The 21,308-nt window shown below is 35.7% G+C and overlaps 1 long non-coding RNA gene across 1 annotated transcript; it reads right to left on the bottom strand.

Annotated features, from left to right (window-relative positions):
• Positions 1-3,099: 3,099 nt before the first annotated feature.
• LOC150056382 (uncharacterized) lies at positions 3,100-20,379 on the bottom strand. Its single transcript, XR_016537312.1, has 3 exons — positions 17,400-20,379; positions 4,964-5,049; positions 3,100-3,201 (listed from the first exon to the last, which is right to left on the bottom strand). It is a non-coding gene; the product is annotated as an uncharacterized LOC150056382 (long non-coding RNA).
• Positions 20,380-21,308: the final 929 nt, after the last annotated feature.

The raw sequence follows: 21,308 nt of genomic DNA, 5'->3' as shown, positions 1-21,308 counted from the left end.
ACTGGGTAACTCCACAAACAATCAAGAAAATGCATTTCAGCATGATACAGTGTCATGCACAATGAATGTATAGCAAAATAAATTACTTTATAAATGAAGACAAACAGTTCACTAATGTGGAGTCCAGGAATATCTGAAGGTAACCATTTACCTCATTAGCAATTATTTGGATAGAAGCCTTCTATGAATCAGAACCTGTTATTTATAAAAGTTTACAGATTTGTGGAGGTCAATTATTCAGCTAGTGAATTTGTTAGAATGGAGGGCAGATTGCCTCTGCCGAAGGCTTGTTCATCCTTTCTCCTATACCTAGTCTATGCTCCCCTCTGGATTCTCATTAAAGTTGCCTAATTTTTATTTGCATTTGGCACTTAGTTCTTGGACTGCCACTTCATGTATGTATACATCTGACTTACTAGAAAGCATCATGAGAATGAGCTATTTGAGCTCTTCATCCTTGGAAACTGACACAGTTCCCTAATGCAGTAGATTATTATTACAGGACTGGTGAATGACCAAAAACTGACACTGACTGAAAAATCTTGATTGATTAGTTGATTTTTAGCAAGATCTGCAAAATAATGCATGACTTCGTACTTCCCCCAATCTGAGAGATGTGGACCAGGACAAGTTTCTGCATGTGGAGCTGTGGCAATAGTTTGTTTTCTGATGGCCTCTATGACAGCCTCCCGTAGGGTGGCCCTCAGCTACAAACTTTTACCAAGTATTCGTAAGCCTTTGCATTTTTTTTTATTGAGTCACCTTCCAGTCTTTGCTTCATCCTTCTTTAATAATATCTCCTTGATTACTTATTTTTTACCCTGCTCCCTCACATCAGGATTTTTCCTACTCTGCCTTCCATGTCTTTAGGTCTAACCTCTTTCTAAAATTCTGTAATTCATTTATTCTGTTTAATATTTATTATTGATCTCCCTTTCTTGACTATAAGCTCCCCTGGGCTCTTGGCACACAGCAGGCACTGGATGAATGTGCACTACTTTGTAGTACTGGCCAGGAGAAATAAACTGCAACCTAAGAAACGTTTGTTTTCAATGTCTAGGTCCTCTGGAAAACAGAATTCCACTGAGCTGTGGGAGTCAAATGGGGGCCTTTAGGGTATCCATTTCTCATGCATCCCCTTTTCTGTTTTATATATAAAAAGTTTCTCTTGAAAAAGCAATGTTTGCTACTCACCGATGTACAGAACAAATATATCTTTCTGTATATGAAAAAAGGTACCTCACAGTATCTTATTATTGCCCAAGCCCAAATCTCATGTTAAAACAGAATGAGTTCTTAGATAATGTTTATCAAAGCCCATAACTTATTTTCCAAGCTTTTCCTACTCCATTATGTAGAGTCAAGAAGCTGCCTATGAGAAGTGCAAGATCTCAGGCTTCGCCTCGGGCCTATTGAGTCGGAATCTACAGCTTAATAAGATCCTCAATTGATTCTGTGCCATCTCTGCAGATGGTTTTTACAAGTGTCATTTGTCATTTTTTCTAGTGTGCTGAAAACAAATGGGAAGTTAGACTTCAATTACGCTGCCTACCTTAATGTAGAGTTAGTAACACCTAGAAATGCTGACTAATTTAGGATGAGGGAACAGCACAGAAGGGTACATAAGCATGAACAGATACCAAAACTTAAGATAATTAGACTTGAACTGCTAACTGCATATAGAGGACTGGATTATGTAGCTGAAAAATGGAGTAAGAATACACATAATTGAAATATAGTATATTCCCTGAACTTCTTTTCAGCCAATACTTTCAAGCTCTCCCTGTAATAAATCTTCTTCCATTGCTGCTAGCAAGAGGTAAAATGAATAGAATTAAGTTTCAGCTCCTTTCTCTGCAAGCTTGCCAAGTGGAAGTACTAACAAGGGATGGCATGTCTAAAAAAAAAAAAGGCTGTAGGGAAAGAAGAAAAATAGGTAGAGGGACTGTACAATACAAAAATACTACTACGAAGCCATGAGTTTTGAGAAAATAAGGCTCATTAATGGCCAATTAATTGAAAAGAACGTAACATTTTGAAAGTCAAACTTTGTTAATTGAATTTGGAAAAAGTTCAATAAAGCGCCTAAACTTTTATCCACACTGTGTATATATATTTATAGATATATGTATATGTATATACTGTATGTATATGTATGCATATATGCATACATACACATATATGTATGTATGTATATATGTGTATATATATATATACACACACACACACACACATATATATATATATATATATATATAGCCAGTCCTGGGGCTTGAACTCAGGGCCTGAGCACTGTCCTTGGGCTTTCCTCAAGGCTAGTGCTCTACTACATGAGCCATAGCACCACTTCTGTCTTTTTCTACATATGTGGTACCAAGGAATCGAACCCCAGTCTTTATGCATGCTAGGCAAGCACTCTACCACTCTGCCAAACTCCTGCCCACCCCAACAGTATATTTTTAAGCTATATGAAATCTAACAGAAAAATGCCTTCATGATTTTGTTCAAGTTCAAGACATCTTTGAGTAGGTTTTAGCCCCATTTTATCCTTATGATAACTTAGGGCTGAGTTTCTTGCTAAATGATTTGCCATCTTCTGATATGACTTTGATCATATCATTTACTGGCACTGTAGGAGGACACTTACGTGGTTTATCTTCAAGACTATCCATTAAGAGATGCATAAAAAAATCAACAACATTATCCACATCATTAGTTTATGTAGTAAAAAGTGATTAAATACAGCTAGCGTTCAAATGCATGTAAAATAGATCTAGCTGAAAGTATAAATTTTTATAATGTTTATGTTCTGCATGGATTGAATTGCCTTAAATAAAAGAAAATCATTATCCTACCTCACTGATAACCATCATCATGGAAATCATTATTAGATGATGACAATTTTGCACAACAGTTGGACAACTGCTATAATTTACATCACTGCTATTATTATACTTCTGATTGATAAACCCCCATTTCTATCTCCAGCAAAGAGACATTACACCATCAAGTTTTGACTCCTAAAGGTGAAAGCAAGCACATGATAGAGTGAAGACAAAATTATTTAAGAAATACATACATTTTTGTGCTACCAAAAAATTTAGTGGATCAAACACGGTTATCGTCTCTGCTTTTGGAAATCAGCAGAAATGTTAAGGATTTTCAGTTTATTTTCACACTCCGGACTTCTTTGAGTGGAGGCTATAGGGAGGGAGAAGCCAAGGGAATATGGATTTGAAATTTCATCTTGGAAACTCCTTTTGAGTCAAAGCTTATTATAAAATTTCTTACACGTCTCTCAAGTTTAAGATCTCTGGTCATCATCTAAGGCTACTTAGAACATTTACAAACTGCTCAATAAAAAAATGGTATTAGTTATGCCTCTTCTTTAAAAGGCTGGGTATAGATTTGAGTTTTGTGATTTCATCCATTTATGATTGCTTTTGCCTTGCAGTTACATTGAATTTTAGTAATTAACCTTTATCTGTCTTTACCCTTGTTAATATCATAGCATGATCCAAGCCATTTTGACCTTATTACTTGTTACTTTTTGATCAAAACAACTTTTCAACATTTTTTTGTGGGTCATGTGACTTGAACATGGCCTGGGCACTGTCCCTGAGCTATTCAGCTCAAGGCTACCACCCTACACTTGGGCCAAGCCCCACTTCCTGTTTTCTAGAGGTTAATTGGAGATAAGAGTCTCAGGTCCTTTTTGTGCCCGGGATGGCTTTGAACCTTGATCCTCATATCTCAGCCTCAAGAGTAGCTAGGATTAACTGGCATGAGCCACCGTGCCTGGTTTCATTTTTATAATAGCAGGTTACCTCAGTGTTCCATTTCTCTAACTTCTTTACCCTCTTTTCTTACTTCCTTTCTCATCTTTGTTCCTTCTCCTATTCTTCCCTCTTCTCCTCCCCACTTTTCCCTTTCTCCTTTTTAGTGTCTCACACTTCTTCATATATGACAGTGAGATTGATGTTCTCCGAATTCATTATGCCATCAATCTTGTCATCCTAAATTGACATTTTTATGTAGAGAAAAGGCTCTATTCCTAACCAATCTTTTTCATTCCATCACTTCAATAATCCATGCTACCATGACACCTGCTAAATGATCACCTTCATTTCAGATCTCTGTTGGACAATAGTCTTGTATGTACAATTTTCTTCTCAATAGCTCTGCTTGTATTCTGAATGCCACAATCTCAACTCAGCAATGGATTCCTTTTCTATCCCCAAAGCACCACTAGCCATTTTTCTTTGCCAGTCCTGGAGGTTGAACTCAAGGCCTGGTCACTGTCCTTGAACTTTCTGAAGGTTAGTGCTTTCCACTGGAGGCACAATGTCACTTCAGGCTTTTTTGTGTATGTGGCACCTAGGAATCGAACCTAGGGCTTTGTCCGTGGTTGGCAAGCACTCTACCACTGGGCCACACTCCTGGCCCAACTACTAGCCATATTTTAGGAAGCAAAAAATGAGACATAACCCTTGTACTTCCCACACCATCAGAGTCAACACTCCCCCAGTTACCATGTTATCTGTAAAATCCTTCTCAGATCTCTACAAATACATAGCTACTATTTAGTGAAAGTTAGTTTCTTTCACCAGGACTACTTTGGTTGAACCCCTCCAAATCGTATTCCATGTACTTTTGGTGATGGTCTGGGGGCTTGAACTCAGTGTCTGAGCACTGTTTTTGAGCTCCTTTTGCTCAGGGATAGCTCTACCACTTTCTTGCTCAGGGCTGGCTTTGAACTAAGACTCTCAGATCTCAGCCTCACAAGCATCTATGATTATAGGCATTAACCACCAGGGGCCAAAATGATTACATTTTAAAATGCAAATCTAATGATGACTTTCTCTGTTTAATAACTTCAAGTATGCTTATCCCTACCTGCAGAGTTTTTATGCACTCATCTCTGATGACTTATCATGATACCTCATTCTTTTCCATGACTTACCTCTGGGTTCTGCCACACTGGCCTTGAAGTATTTTTTTCCAAGTAGTTTTTCTTTCTGGAATTCTGTTATGTCCTTTGATGCTCTCCTATAAAATTTTACAAAATTTTTATCTTGACTTCACCTCTCCTGTTTCTGTATTTTATCCACAACAATGATCCCCAAAATTTATCTGGGCAGACAATACACAAATCTACCCATTTTTAAAGCTAAGAGAAGCATTTCCAGTAAGTATTCAAATCTAAACATCCCAAATGATTTTATAATGTCTCAAACTCTTACTCATAAATTCATCTCCCTGATGTCCACTGTCCTTTTAAGTTTAGCAAAATAATCTTTTCAAATATATCATTCACTATGTCTGAGCATATTCACAGAATTGTGCATCCAGTAATACTACATAATTTTATTATTTGTTTATTGCCCAAAAGCAATCTCTAAATCCATCAGCAGTCATTTCCCTTCAATCTCCTAAATATAGCTTCCTGTCTGGAAACTATTAATTGACTTTCTGCCTTTGTGAATTTGCCTATATAGACTTTAAATAAATAAAAGTGTATAATACTTGGCCTTTTATGTCTAATATCTTTCACAATGTTTTTCAAGGTTTATTCTCATTGTAGTGTATGTTATCATTCTTTTTAAAGTTGACTAACATTTGTACCATAAATTCACAATATTTTTTTCTCTGATAATTCATCAGTTTATGAGTAGTTGTATTGTTTCCTTATAGGAGTATTTGGGAATGATGCTGTCTAAAAATATTCTGGTGCATGTTTTTGTGTGGATTTATGTTTTCAATTCTAGTGAATATCCTTAAGAGTGAAATTGCTAGGACGTTTGCTAACTCTGTGTTTGACTTTTTGAGGAAAAAAAAGCTTTCCTTAATGAACATGCGTTCATCCTTCTAATTACTGTCCCTATGAGAATTTCAGTTTCTATGTAAAACAATGAAGAAATAGTTGGTTGCTCTTTCTTGTTTATTCAACCTCTGCAATGGCTCTTTGATCTATCTTCAACTCTCCATGTACATTGTCCTGCCTTAAACTGGCAGGCTGAAAGTCATTCAAAACTTCTCTTTTTACCATATGAATACTTCCTATATTTAGTTAACAACAGCCAAATTAAAACTTGAATTGTTTAGCTCAAGAGGTCATGTATCCCTCAACAAACCTCTCAATGCCATCTAAACTAAACCCAAACTCCTTGAACTAGAGCCTTTTATAGTATAGCTATCATCTAATATTTTGGTCTTAGCTCCAACTACTTTAGTGTAAGATTTGACATATTTGAAAGATTTAACGTATTTGTTTATATTCCTTTTACATATTCTCATTAATTAACTCAATCTCACTACTCATCAATAATGCTCCCGATGAACAGGGCTCTGAGTTCCCAACATCACTGTATCTTCATTAGGTAATGCTATACCATCAGTATGCTGAGTTTTCAACAAATACATGTTGAATGAATGGATGGATGAATGAATCAAAACCAAACTGCTGTTTTTCTGGGTGATGTTCTGAATGTCTCCGCTGATATCAGCTTGCATGCTTGGAATACTCCTTCTCTCTCTCTCTCTCTCTCTCTCTCTCTCTCTCTCTCTCTCTCTCTCTCTCTCTCTCTCTCTCTCTCTTAAAATAACACTTCGAGGCCAGGAGTTTGGCCTAGTGGTAGAGTGCTTGCCTTGCATGCATGAAGACCCTTGGTACCACATACATAGAAAAAAGCCAGAAGTGGTGCTGAGGCTCAAGTGGTAGAGCTCTAGCCTTGAGAAAGTCCAAGGACAGAGCTCAGGCCCTGAGTTCAAGCCCAGGACTAGCAAAAATATTTTAAAATAATACTTCCTCTAATATCCCTTATTTCCTATTGTACAATGACTTATAATCTCATTGACAACTCTTGTAGCACTTTATTAGTACCTTCTCATATCTTGAACTCCACTTATCCAATATACCAATGCCTCTCTCTCTTAATTATGAATCGTGTAATAGAAAAGAATGTATATATATATATATATTATTACACCTAATGAAAAGCTTAACCCATAAAAATGCCTGAGTTGAACCAGAAATATAGACTATTATTCCACTGATATTTTGAAGTTAAAAGATACAATTGAACTCCTATTTTCCCCCTTCTTGATTTTTCCCATTTAGCTATAATCCGTGAAGAATATTTCATTCCACTATTTTCCTTACAAACCCAGTGAGTTTATCAGCAAGTATTATTATTCCATTTCCTTACAAATGGGGTGATGCCATTCTTTCTGATGGCAGCACAGAATTCCATTGTGTATAAATACCACATCTTCGTGATCCAATCATCTACTGAGGGGCATCTGGGTTTGCCTTTTTGTTTTAATAAAAGAATTTCATAGCTGCTTGTTCATGCGTGTCATATTGATTTATTTTTTTCATATATTACTTTACAAAAAATATTTTTTCTTTCAGTGGATGTTGGATTTGTTTCTTAACAAATGATGACAAACCTAGAGGCTTAAAACCTATGTTTACTGTTTAACGAGTTCAAAGTGTGTGTTATTGGGCTAACATTGGCGTGTTGTCAGGGCTGTTCCCTCCTAGGCAATAGTAAGCAATTTCTTTTCTGCTGTTTTTAGGTTCTAAAGACTGACTGCATTCCTTGGCTCATGGTGCCTTTGCACTTCAGAGGCAGCAATAGAATACTACGTCCTTCTGCTTCTGTATCATCTGACACAAACTCTTCTGCTTCCCTTTTCTGCGTTTGAAGCCCCTTTATTATTCATTTAAATCCACTGGATAACCACTTTAGTTAAGGTCAGTTGTTTACAACCCTAATGCCTTCAGCAATTATAAATCTTGTCATGTAACAGACCATTCACAGTTGCTGGGCATTAAGATGTACATACCTTGGTGGGATTATTATTGCATGTATCACAGCATGGGGTGATGATTTACCCTGAGATACATACCTATAAACACCTGATCCCCATCTCTATCTATATCTGTGTCTGTGGGTTAATTAAAATGATGTGAGAAATTATAAAATACTACATCTTTGATAATCCAGAACTCATGACTTTTTGAGGCAATGTAAGATGAAAATACTTGAAAAAAGTTACATAATAATGAAAAATTATGTGAGATTAATTGCTAGATGAAATAAAGCAGTTAAATGTTGGTAATAAAGCTTAGGACAGAAGGAGCAATAGAGGTGGAGTGTTTAGAGATTGTGATTCAAGAAATGAGTTTTTCTTTGCATTATACTGAAGAGTCTCTAGTCTTTAGTGCCAGGGATGGCTTTAAACCTTGGTCCTCAGATTTCAGCTTCCTGAGTAGCTAGGATTACAGGAGTGAGCCACCGTGCCCAGCTGAATGTCACTATTTTAAACAGTGATTTCAAGCCCAAACCATGGAAAGCATAAAGGGAACACTATAAAGGACTGTGGTGTGGTAGAAAAGGCTCCAACACTCCTACTAATAAAAAATAAAATATCATCAGTATTATTAAATTAGGTATGATTATTATATTTACTTGTACTGTATGACTCTATGATGGAGTACTAGTATATTATGTGGGATTGGTTTTTGACAATGAACATCACCACTTCCAGTACCTTCTGAGACCGTAAATAAACTCCCTTCTCTGTAGATTCATGCATTAGCGCGTTCTGATGAGTGAAAGTAGGGAGTTTTGAAAGCAGAGGTGAAGCCAAACCTCAGAAAGTCATGGAGGTCCAGATTGTCCCTCAGAGTACCTCTGTGAAACTTCCACAAGTTTCTATTTGACCACCTTCATCTGTGGTCAGTCCTAGCATTCTCCAGGATTCCCCGAAATTTTCGCTTTCCCCCAGCATTTTTACTTTATACTGAAGTGGTTGACATTTATCCAACTCTCTGTCACTTTGGCCAGTTCTTCCTTTCCACGTTCCTCCCATGTTCAGGGAAGTGGGAAGTCTGTTTCCTCCAGTACATGTAGAATCTCTTATCTTGACAGTATCAAATGATACATATAAGTACCAAATAATCTACTACTGCACAGGAAAAGCTTTGGGAACTTCTATTTCTATTTAGGAGTTAATCTCTCCCATTTAAAATATTTTGATATTCAACATTTATGAGATGTTTATCTTATTATGCATACATATATACATAGATAGAAGTAGCAAAAGTAATTATACAAAACTTATAAATAAATCAGCATGCCTACATAGAGGTGTGTGTCGAGTATTTTCTGTACCAGAAAGGAAGAGTTTTTAAATTTTGGAGAGTATACACATACTGGGAGAAAAATGGCTTTGGGAAAACAACCTGAAAAGCAGAGAGCAGTTAGAAAGTTATTATAGAAGTGGTCCAAGGGAAGATTTATGAGGATCCACAGTAAGACAATTGTAGGGGCAAATCTGATTTCAGTAATGTAAAATAAATACGGAGCAGCACTGCACTGACAGGTAAATTTGAGGAGTGAAAGAGAAGTGTACTTCAAAGATGACTTCTGGGTTTGCAGCTCAGGCTGCATGCACTGAACAAAGACACCTGGGCATTTTCTTCCCTCTTTCCCGCCTCCTCCTTGACAATTTAGGAATATATGCACCACAACTACGTAGGATTCATCTCAGGAAGTTTGAAGATATAGGCTACTGGAATGTAAACTAGTTCAGCCACTCTGGAAGGCAGTTTGGAAGTTTCTTAAAGAACTGAAAATAGACCTTTCCTACGATTCCACCATAACACTCCTGGGCATCTATCCAGAACATCATAACCCAGGATATAAGGACACCTGCTCAGCCATGTTCATCTCTGCACTATTCACAATAGCCAGGCAATGGAAACAACTCAGATGCCCTACTGCAAATGAATGGATATATATATGAATTCTACATAGCCAACAGACAAGATAAAATAATAGCATTCGCTGGGAAGTGGGTGAAATTAGAGTGAATCATGTTGAGTGAAATAAGTCAAGACAAAAAGGACAAAAGGTGCATTGTCTCCTTGAAATGTGGATATTAGATCCAAATAGTACAAGAGTGATGACTCAGTATTTGGGTATCCAAGGTTATGGACATGGTCTTGGAGATACAAACATAACAACATAGACATAAAAATATATGATGGGATATATACTCTATAGACATAATGTTATATAGATTGATATGTATCTATGACATACAAACCCTCAGCTTAATTTAAATTATGTTATAAAATCTATGTGCCAGTGATTGTATATAGAGAATCCCTTCTTGAATACTTGTTAAACATGACATTTGAAATATGATGTAAAAATCAATGTTAATAAAATCTTTTAAAAAAACCCTCCAAATCTATCTTCTAAAAGTTTTAAAGGAATTCTGATTTGGGTGGAAATGACTTATGTTTGTCCTTACATTACAGAACTGTTACTAGGAAGCAGTGCCCACATGAGCCATGCGATTGTCCTAGCTAAAGAAATGTGGAGGTGGTAATGTGTGCCACCAGGGAGACCAAGTCTTCAGTGAAGTCTGAGTGATTTCTTCATCTTGTCTTTCCTCCCCTATCAGTGGAGTGTGGCTAAGAGCAAGAACCTGGGAGATAATATAGTGGTAAGGTGGAAGAACTTTGGGTGCTGAATTACCTTGTAGAGGACAGCCTGATGTCTTAGTGCTATGTGACTGAGAAGTAAGACTTCTGTTCCTCTAGACACCAAAATGAACAGGAGGTCAATTTGTTATAGCAGTTTAAGCTATTTAAAATAGAATGAGGACTATTAGAGAAGCATGGAATAATTGTTGCTTAGATATGCTTACAAAAAGTAGGTTAGATACAGGATTTTATGCATGAGGTTCATTGGCCTCCAGGAATTTATTTTGGTTGGGGTAATTTACATCTTTATTTTTACTTACAATCCACTGAAATTTTGTGTTTCTTTCCCTTTTGAAAATAGGCAACAAATCAATTAATATTAGATTTTGACTTGTCATCAATAGGGAACACAGAACTTTTTTTTGTCACATTATAGATGTTGTAGATATAAGATCATTTATCCTTAATACAAATGCAAACATTTCTATTTATTTATTTATTTATTTGTTTATTTACTTATTTTGGTGCTAGGGATTGAACCAAGGATTTGCACGTGCTAGGCAAATGCTCCACCAATGAGCTATATCTCCAATCCAGACTTTTTATCTCATCTAAACTTTATAAGTCTAATAATAGCCATCTTTTTTTCATATATTTTTATTGTAATTAATAGAAGGGTTACATTATATTTGCCAGATAGAAGGTACATTAATTCATGTACATTGATACCCTTTCTCATGTCTTGGTCCCCATTTCTCTCCTCCTCACCTCCACCCCTCATCTTGTTTTCCCCCCTTCCCTATCCAGCTTCAAATAACCAAATACAAATATATCCAATATATCAGATAACAAAGTAAGATGCTATAACAATATGAGATAACCAAGGGACAGCAAAAGAGATGAGAGATAACATCGTACGTTCAGGACAACAATCACTCATTATATAATAGCCATCCTTTTTAAAAGCTAGAACTCAAAGGTTTCTTGAACTCAAAGTTTCTCAAAGTGATTAAACTTACACTAATCCCTCTGTCATATAAGGACTTGTACTATCAAGCCTTTCTAATTATGACTTATAAGAACCTAAAAAAATTCATCCATCCAAATCAGTTTAATTCATGATTGAATTATTTCTCTATAGATAAATAATACTTTCTTCCAATAAAACAATCCAAATATCATTTCCTAAAGTAAGAAGCTTGATCAATGTGCTTTTCATGAAGCAGTATAGTATGGTATTTTTACAGTATAGATTGATATTTTTACATATAAAAAAGCCAAGTTTACATTTCTAGTTCAACACTTAAAAGCCTTGTGACCTTAAAGAATTCAGTTATTACTTTAGATTCCTTCTTAAAAACTGAAAATACTGAAACTTGATTCATACTGTTTTTGTGAATATTAGGTAAATTTCAACAGATAGTGTAGTACAAAAATTGCTATTTTTGAGTTTCTACTGACAAGTTATCATAATATATGAATAAGTAGCTTGATCTTTGTATAGACATAGAAAAATCATACAGAAAAGTATTTTATACTGGGGTACATCATAAAAACTACACAAATAGTTTGGTCACTATAAATATTGGTACTTTTAAAAGTCTTTCTCTCACAATGTATATATGGATATGTCAAAAGTTTTGCAGTAGTATTCTGTTCAGTCCATTGTTTATATATTGTGTTTTTAGGTAACAGCTTGATCTATCAAAGGAAACTATGCAAAATGTCAATAAAAAACATCTGACAATTATCTGTAGCATGTCATGGCCACTTAAATCTAAAGCAATGAATTCCATGATTATCTAACTTGACATCCTATCTATGTGTGAACAGCCAGTGGAAATCCCTCTTTCATTTGCTTTGGATGTGGTAAATTGTTTGTGATGGTTTTATTTTTGTTCCTTCCCCAAACTTGTGGCTTGAGTAAGTATTCTGTCAAACACATCTCTAAATGTTTGTCCTCTATTTTGGGGAAAGTGAAGTTTTGGAAGTTTATATTGTATGAATTCAGAGATTAGACAATATTAGCAATGAAATATTGATTGACTTCTTCCATAATAGTGATAAATGCCATGTGCATGACATCCCTGGCGAAACTTCTCACAAAGTTGGTATTATTAGAGAAAAAGTAGCTTGCTTAGGGTCAGCAAACTTGCAGATGGCAGAGCTGACATTCAAACTCAATTGTTTTCACCAAATATTCAAAGTGCCTTTTTAAAACCATGATATCAAACAACTCGGATTTCCTGATGTCTAAACATTTGAACTCATCATAATATTTCAAACAATATTGCTATGTTTAGCTTCCTGAATCCTAAAACAATTGATAAATGCTGGAATCCAGGGCCCTGAAATCTTATTGGGCAAGTATTCTACCACACTGTAGACCATTTTGCTTTAGTTATTTTTGCAAATAAAGTATTATACTTTTTGCCCAGGATTGGCTCTTTTGAGATCCTCTTTTCTCCATCTCCTGCATGGCTGGGATTATAAGCATGTAACTCTTAGCTTCTTTTTTCTTTAGTGGTTCTGGAGTTTAGACTCAGAGCCTGGCATTTGCTAACAAGCACTCTATAGCTGAACCATTCCTCAGTCCTTGTCGGTGCTCATTGTTCTTTGAGATAGGGCCTTATTCCCTGCCCAAGCAAGTGCCTAGACTGCAATTCGCCTAGTTTAGGCTTCTAATTGTAGGTGGGATGACATGTGTATTCTGCTACACCCAGATTTTTCTGTTCAATCTTTCTCAGACTTTTTTTTTTGCCTGGGCTAGTCTCAAACTGAGAATACTACTAATCTTACTTTTCAGGTAGTTAGGATTCTGAATGTGAGCCACGGGCACCCAGCTGGCTCCCAATTTGTTTGCTAAGATAGGGTCCTGCTAACTTTTTTGTGTGTATGTGTGTGGCCATCGTGGGATTTGAACTCTGGGCCTCAGCACTGTCCCTGAGCTCTTCAGCTCAAGGCTACTGCCCAATTCCTTGAGCCACAGTGACAGTTCCAGTTTTCTAATGGTTAATTGGAGATAAGAGTCTTATGGTCTTTAGGGCTGGGAGTTTGGCCTAGTGGTTAAAGTGCTTGCCTAGCATGCATGAATACCCGGGTTCGATTCCTTGGTACCACATACATAGAAAAAAAAAAGCCGGAAGTGGTGCTGAGGCTCAAGTGGTAGAGCTCTAGCCTTGAGAAAGTCTAAGGACAGTGCTCTGTCTGTTTTTCATGTATTTTTTACATACTATATATTTTAATAATTCTGTAAACTCATATTACAACAGTTCTAAAAAACAAAAGTTACCTTTATTAAATTTTTGCTTTCATACTTCATGTCCTTTATAAAACGGGGGCCAGAATCACCAAGTGGTTACTTAATGAGTACAAATCAATTTAAATCTGAATCTTTTGACTATAAACAGTGCTAAATAAGATTCCTCACTGCCTTGCTGGTGATGAAGAAAGTAAACATCAACCAATAGTTCTTAAGTATTAATATCAAAGAGTCCTTCATCTGTGATTTAGGACAGTGCTCAGGCCCTGAGCTCAAGCCCAGGACTGGCAAAAAAAAAAAAAAAAGAGTCTTATGGTCTTTAGTGCCTGGGCTGGCTTTGAACCATGATCCTCAGATATCAGCCTCCTGAATAGCTAGGATTACATGCATGAGCCACTGTACCCAGCCATCTTGCCAACTTTTTTCAGGGCTAGACTTAAACTATAATCCTTCTATCTCTGCCTCCAAGTATCTGGGACCTCCCTAAGGTTGCAACTTAGTTGCAGGGGAGTCACATTTTCCCTCTAATTTTAGAACTTTAAAAACAACATGAAAATACCATAAGCCACCTGATTTTTTTTCTTTCTTTCTTTTTTAAAATTGTATTTATTTTCCGGATAATGTATAGAGGGGTTACAGTTACATTTGTCAGCTAGGGGGTACATTATTTCTCAAACTTTGCTACCCCTTCTCATGATTTTGTCCCCTTTTCCCTCCCCCAACCCCTCCCAATCATCTTTTCTCCTTTCCTTTCCCCATTTCAAGTAAACAAATAAACATATATACAATATACCAGGCAACAAAGTCAGATAAAATAACCACATGAGATTAACTATAAGGGGGGAAAAGAGAAAAAAATAAATTCACATACTACATTAAGAACAACAATCGCAAAGATAAACCTCTTGTTTCCATATCCTAGAGTTCATTTCATCCTGTATGACAATATGTACATAGCTTTTGAGCTATTGTGATTCTCTTCTAGAAGAATCCTAGATGTGTACTAATTATTACAAATGAGGGAAACCATGGAGCCTATGTTCCTTTGAGTTTTACTTACTTCACCTGATTTCTTACAACTAAATAATGTAGTACATGAGATATTATAATGTACCGGGAAGAAAAAGATAAGAAGAACATAACTATGGAGAAGCTTGTTGACAAAGTCTGTCAACACTTTTTCCAAGGAGTCTGAAGATATATTGTTTTGATTATCCCTTCCCTATGAAACCTTCTCCAGAGCTGTGAAAATCAATACAGGAAAACCTAATCTCACATTCAATAATAGAATGTTTTAAATATTCAACTGAAAAAAGTATGTAGGGTATTCATCTCCACATGCTCAAATGCAATCTGAATTCTAGATTTCCAACTCTAATGACATGCTTCACAGTGTTACTTAGTTTTGGTTTCAATCCATATAAATTGAAGAAGGCTTTATGCCATAAACTAGCATTGGTTAATATAAAAAACAGTATTACCTTAAACTCTGAGCCAAAATGGTTGTATTCCTATTCTGTTTTAGCCACTCCTTATCTGTGTGATGTTATATATCATTTTACTTCTGCTGCAAGTTCTCATATAAATGTGCTACATGGAAAGCAGTGGCAAGTACTGGGTATGTTAGTATTATGGAAATGTTGCTTATTTTTATTATTATCCCTTAATTATCCAGGCGGAAAGCCACACTCTCTTGTTTGTATTGCTGAAAGTAGAGAATGTGTGGAAAGCAAGCACTGTCACCAAGTCTGTTCTTTTCTTCTTCTGGAATGTATTAGTTCACACTCATAGCCACCAGCCTCATTTAGGCCTATTACCCTGGATGTATCCTATTACAAAAGCACGTTTCTTGTCACTTATTGTTCTTATACAGTGTCTATCTCTTTAAGCAATTTGATGGGATACTTCTATTTTAAAAAATTTGTTTTATGGGCTGGGAGTTTGGCCTAGTGGTAGAGTGCTTGCCTAGCAAGCACGGGTTCAATTCCGTGGTACCACATACATAGAAAAAGCCAGATGTGGTGTGGTGGCTCAGGGTAGAACACTAGCCTTGGGGAAAGCCCAAGGACAGAGCACAGGCCCTGGCTCAAGCCCAGGACTGGCAAAAAGAAAATTTGTTTACTATATAAGGCAATTTTTCAAGTAGGGCCTAAAATCTCCCTTTATTCCAGTCCCAATCTAACTTTCTGGCCTCTTTTTCCACTTTCTTTTATGCTAAGACAATCACTTCATCTCCTTTATCTCCTTCCTTCCTTTTTTTTGCCAGTCCTGGCTTGAACTCAGGGTCTGAGCACTGTCCTTGAGCTTTCTCAAGACTAGAGGTGTACCACTTCCCGCTTTTTTCTATATATGTGGTACTGAGGAATCAAACCCAGGTCTTCATGTATGCTGGGCAAGCAGTCTACCACTAGGCCGAACTCCCAGTCCCCTTCTTTACAATCTTTACATAAGATTCCTAGGCCTACTTGTCCCTCAAGTGTCCATTCCAATTTACCTTCAAGAGCTTCTACACAGTCCCAACTATGTGATGGACACTAGAACAAATATCAGACTTTCCTAATTCAGTGTGAACATACACCTGTACTGGGAGTTGGAGTTAAGGAAAAAGCAAAGGCAAGGTAAGAAGTCTTGAGAAGCACTCTGACATCTAACATCATAAAGCTATACACTTATTTCATAGTCATACACTTCCTTCTTTCATTTCTGCTTCTATGTCAAAATACCACAAAAATTGTACATAGTAAAACTTTCTTATAGTTTGAGTGGCTGAAGAGACAATGGTATTAGCAGATTCGGTGCCTGGAAAGGACTTGTTCTGCTTCTAAATAGTGTCCTGTTGCTGCTTCCTTCTAGGAAGACATCTGTGTTGTATTCTGATGTGGAAAAAGGATGGAAGGGATGGGAAGCTATTCTCTGGAGGCTCTGTTTTTAGAAACATTAATTCCATTCATAAGGGTTTAACCCTAATGAATTTTCTAGATTTTCAAAAGCTTTACTTCCTAACACTATCCCCTTGGGGTTTAAGTTCTATCATATTAATATTGGTGATACACATATACGCAAACTAGAACACATAGTGATAGCACACAATGATAAAGACATACATGATACCTATCTTGACAGATCGAATTTTGAACACTAGAATGCTTGAAATTGTTCAAGATCAAATTGATAGGCCCAACATGTTAATTATGTGTTCAGCTAAAATGTAATCATTAAATTCCTTGAAATCTTGCACCATCAAAAATTTTTAAAAAACAGAAGGATTTCAGTTTCATAACAGTGTTTTAAAAGGTATTTTAATAGCCAAGGTGATTTCTTATAACCATAAATGTAGAACTAAAAAATATATATACATTACTAAGCCATCCAATATTTTATTGCATCATTTGTCTTTTTGTATCAGGTCTCATACCACCATTAGAAAAACATGGTGACATTTTCATCATCACTGATGTGATAAATGCACCACAGTGCTCAAATATAGCAAGAATATTGGGGTTTCCCTCTCAGAATGAGGTGGGTTCCTAAGATTGCAATACAGATACACAACCATGCAATGCAAACTGATATTATAAAAGCTTATGCTGTACTTGAACTTTTTTCCCTATAAAACATAAATTTCAACAATACCTGGCTGAATTATCCAAGCTTGCCAATTAGAGAAGTGCTCCCAGACTAAAACTCAGGAAGCCTGATGCTAATGCAACCAGGCACAAACCACATAAGCCTTCCAGGTCACGAAGTAAAGCTCTTGAATTTTTCCATCAAGACTAAATAAATATAAAAGGAGAATTAGATGATTTATAAGATACCCACTGTCAGCATTTTATGCTTAATTTCTTGCCTGCAAACCTGAAAACTATTTTCTATAAATTCTGTACTTGCCTTGACCTGTGTTCATGAACTTCTCTCTTCTCAAGTAGCTTATTTTTCAAACTAGAACTCTTTAATACTAATTACAAATTTTACTTTGGCTAATACAATTCAGAAGAAACTTTTAAACCCATATGCTGTTCTAAATACTGTGTGGTCACACAAAATTTTAACTGGCTCTGTTTTTCATGTATTTTTTACATACTATATATTTTAATAATTCTGTAAACTCATATTACAACAGTTCTAAAAAACAAAAGTTACCTTTATTAAATTTTTGCTTTCATACTTCATGTCCTTTATAAAACGGGGGCCAGAATCACCAAGTGGTTACTTAATGAGTACAAATCAATTTAAATCTGAATCTTTTGACTATAAACAGTGCTAAATAAGATTCCTCACTGCCTTGCTGGTGATGAAGAAAGTAACCATCAACCAATAGTTCTTAAGTATTAATATCAAAGAGTCCTTCATCTGTGATTTAGGACACTATGGCAGTGACTCATCACAGTGGGATAAACAAAACTCATAATTTAAAAATGAAAATAATAATCATATATAATTATTGAGCCATCTAAGTTAGCACATGGCAAGTTCAGTTTCTACTTAAAAGACATATGCTTGATTTTTACCACAAATAATGATATCTAATAATAGTAATAGCACTGGGAGTAAAAAGCCAATAAATGATATCAGCAGTGCACAAGAACCTGCCTTATAGGAGAAAATAATAGAAGGGATGATTGATCAATATGCACTGTACCCATACCTGGTATGTTGAATTGGAACCCCTTTGTACAACTCCTTAAAACTAATATTACTTAAAACAACCCATCTTTTTAAGATGAACAGTGTAAATTTTAAGCATGCTGAATTGAAGAGCAGCATATTCTTTATAAAATTTCCACCCCCCAGCAAACTGTTTGTAAAATTTCTTTCATTTTTTCCATATTTTTTATTGTAATTAATATTGAGAAATTTCTAAGTAATAATATAGTGACACCTATTGGTTAAACATATCATTGCAAACTGTTTTTACAAGTTCTTTTCCATTTGTTTATAAACTTCAATGTGATAATTTAAATTAGGTTACATACCTCATGTATATAGCTACGTTTGTGAAAGTTTTTTCACAAGGTATATGTTTATATACATGTGTGCATATACATGCACATACCTGTAGGCATGTATGTACATATATAGCTATTCATGCAATGTAGAAACATATGTATACATATATTTGAAAGTCTAGGAGCTGAAGGCAATCCTCAACTTGCAACAGGTTCTTCCACTGGTTGGAACCAAACTTCTCCATATCCACACCCTGGGGTTCTACTATCTGAAATGATATTGATATCTGTATGTCATTTATGGGATTCATAACAGTAATTTTCAGTGTTCCTTAAAACAAAATGTCAGAAATGTGACTACCATACTAAGCTTCTTCAGAATATTTAACTTAACTGTAAAAAGAAATTTAAAATGGAAAACAAGATTAATATGAAAAACAGGCTAGGAACTCTGATAGCTCTGAATCATATTTTGATACTTTTCCCCTTTACTCCCTCACCTCTAAATGTGCTAGTAGGACGAAACTGGTGTGTAAAATGTCCTAAACAAAATACCTATATTTCTCAGTATTTTGAAATAATTGTTGCCACTCAGAGACACAATTGTCTTGAAACAATGTAGAGGTGGGTTTTTCTGCAGAAAAGTACACTGTGTGTTGATTTGCATTTGATTCTAAGGACACTATAAATAGAGAGAAATCTAAAAGCCAAGTGCTCATCCAGCTGAGATTAATTGCCCCTTCCAGGTCACTAATTCATGCTCCAGTGTCCCAGGAGATTTCATTTATTTCTCAAGTGACCACTTGACTCTGGTATTTTAACTCACTCTAGTTTAATACAGGACAGATCTTATTAGTATAACTTAGGATTGCCCTGCAATAGTTTTCCTTTCTCTTTCCCAGCTTGTTTACTTGGTGCCAAAACTGTGTCTTCCTTTTGACTCTAACATTTAACTAAGTTTAAATATTCCAATAACCTAATTTTCTTCAGCTAGGCACCACCTATTACAGGTTCTATCACCTTCCAAATGCCCAATCTCTTGAAACCAAATCTTTAATATACCGAATGGTGTTTGGGGACATTCCCGATCTGCACAGCATCCCTGTTTCCCTTCATAGTGAGGTGTTATGATTTTTATCATTTTTTCATTTTGCACTTTGGATAATGAATTTACATGTATATACCTACGTACTTGGTACTAGTTCTTTCAGTATGCGAGATTATGTGTATTTCTTATATTTTGTTGCTGATATTCACAAAACGTTTATTTTTTTAGTGCATCCCATTTACGTGATCAGTCTACAACGGATATACCCATTCTAGTGTTCATGAGCATAAGTAGTTTGTAACTTTAGCTATAATTTCTGAGGTAGCATCTTATAGTTCACATCTTCTGGCGAACACGAGTACATTTCTGTTTAACCTAGTCTTGCAGTGCAAGTGCTATATAGGTCCTATGATATGCTAAGCCTTAGACCTAACCAGTTTTCTCAATGATTTTTTTTTTGCTTTTAATATTTACATTCCCATTTCTACATCCTATGTTGCCAACATTTGTGGTTTTTTTTTTTTTCCCATTACAACCATTCTGGGAAATGTAGGTATGGCATCTGTATTTAGTTGCATTTCTAATGGCTTATGAAATCAATTTATCATACAAATTAGCCATCCATATATCTTTGTAAATACACATATTTAAACATATATATATATATTTGCCTACTGATTTTACAACTTGGTTATATATCATTGGTGTGAATCTTTAATTTATATATATATATATATTGATGAATTGTTGGTTGTGTACATATATTCAGCTCTTAGCTGTCTTTTCCTTCATGATATCTTTTGATTAACTAGAACTTTAGTTTCAATAAAACCAAACTCACAGAAAATTTTTCCTTGTATGATTATGTCCTAAAAATATATCCACTCTAAGGTCACAGATACTCCCATCAAACTAAAAAGCTTTTTTATATACTCTTTCATATGTAGACATGAAATTCACATAGAAGTGACTCTTGTGAATGTTTTAAAGTGGTAGTACAATTACTTTCTCCTTGTATGCATATCCAAAGACCTACCAATCAACTTTTTCTAAGTTCTGCTACCATCCATCAACAACCACTACTATTTGCTCAACAGTTCTAAAATTTTAAATGATAATTATAACTTCCAGTAACAATTGGAAGTAAAAATGCTAAAAGCCTGAATTTAAATATTCACGATAGAGGCTGGGAATGTAGCTCAGTGGTAAAGCACTTGTCTAGCATGCACAGGCCCTGGAGTTAACTCTCAGCACTTCAAGAAAACAAAAATGTATCTTTTGGATAACTACAACTCATTTATATTTGAAAAGAGGCAGAGAATAAAAATTATTAAATTTATGATACTGTGATTAGTACTGAAGGAGTAAGAATAGGCACTGGTTTCTTATGCCTGTACCTCCAGCTACTGGTGAGCTGGAATTGCATTGATGCTAGCTTAGGCAGAAAGTTCCAGATACCATCTCATCAAATAAGCTGTCTTGCTGGTCATGCCAGCTGGAAGGAAGCAAAAATAAGAAAATCAGTGCAGGGAAACTTGGGCAAAGAAT

The sequence above is a fragment of the Megascapheus bottae genome, chromosome 12 (assembly GCF_031878675.1).
Source record: "Megascapheus bottae isolate mThoBot1 chromosome 12, mThoBot2.hap1, whole genome shotgun sequence".
NCBI lineage: Eukaryota > Metazoa > Chordata > Mammalia > Rodentia > Geomyidae > Megascapheus > Megascapheus bottae.
Note: the sequence above shows the minus strand (reverse complement) of the source record. Positions and strands in the feature narration are given on the sequence as shown.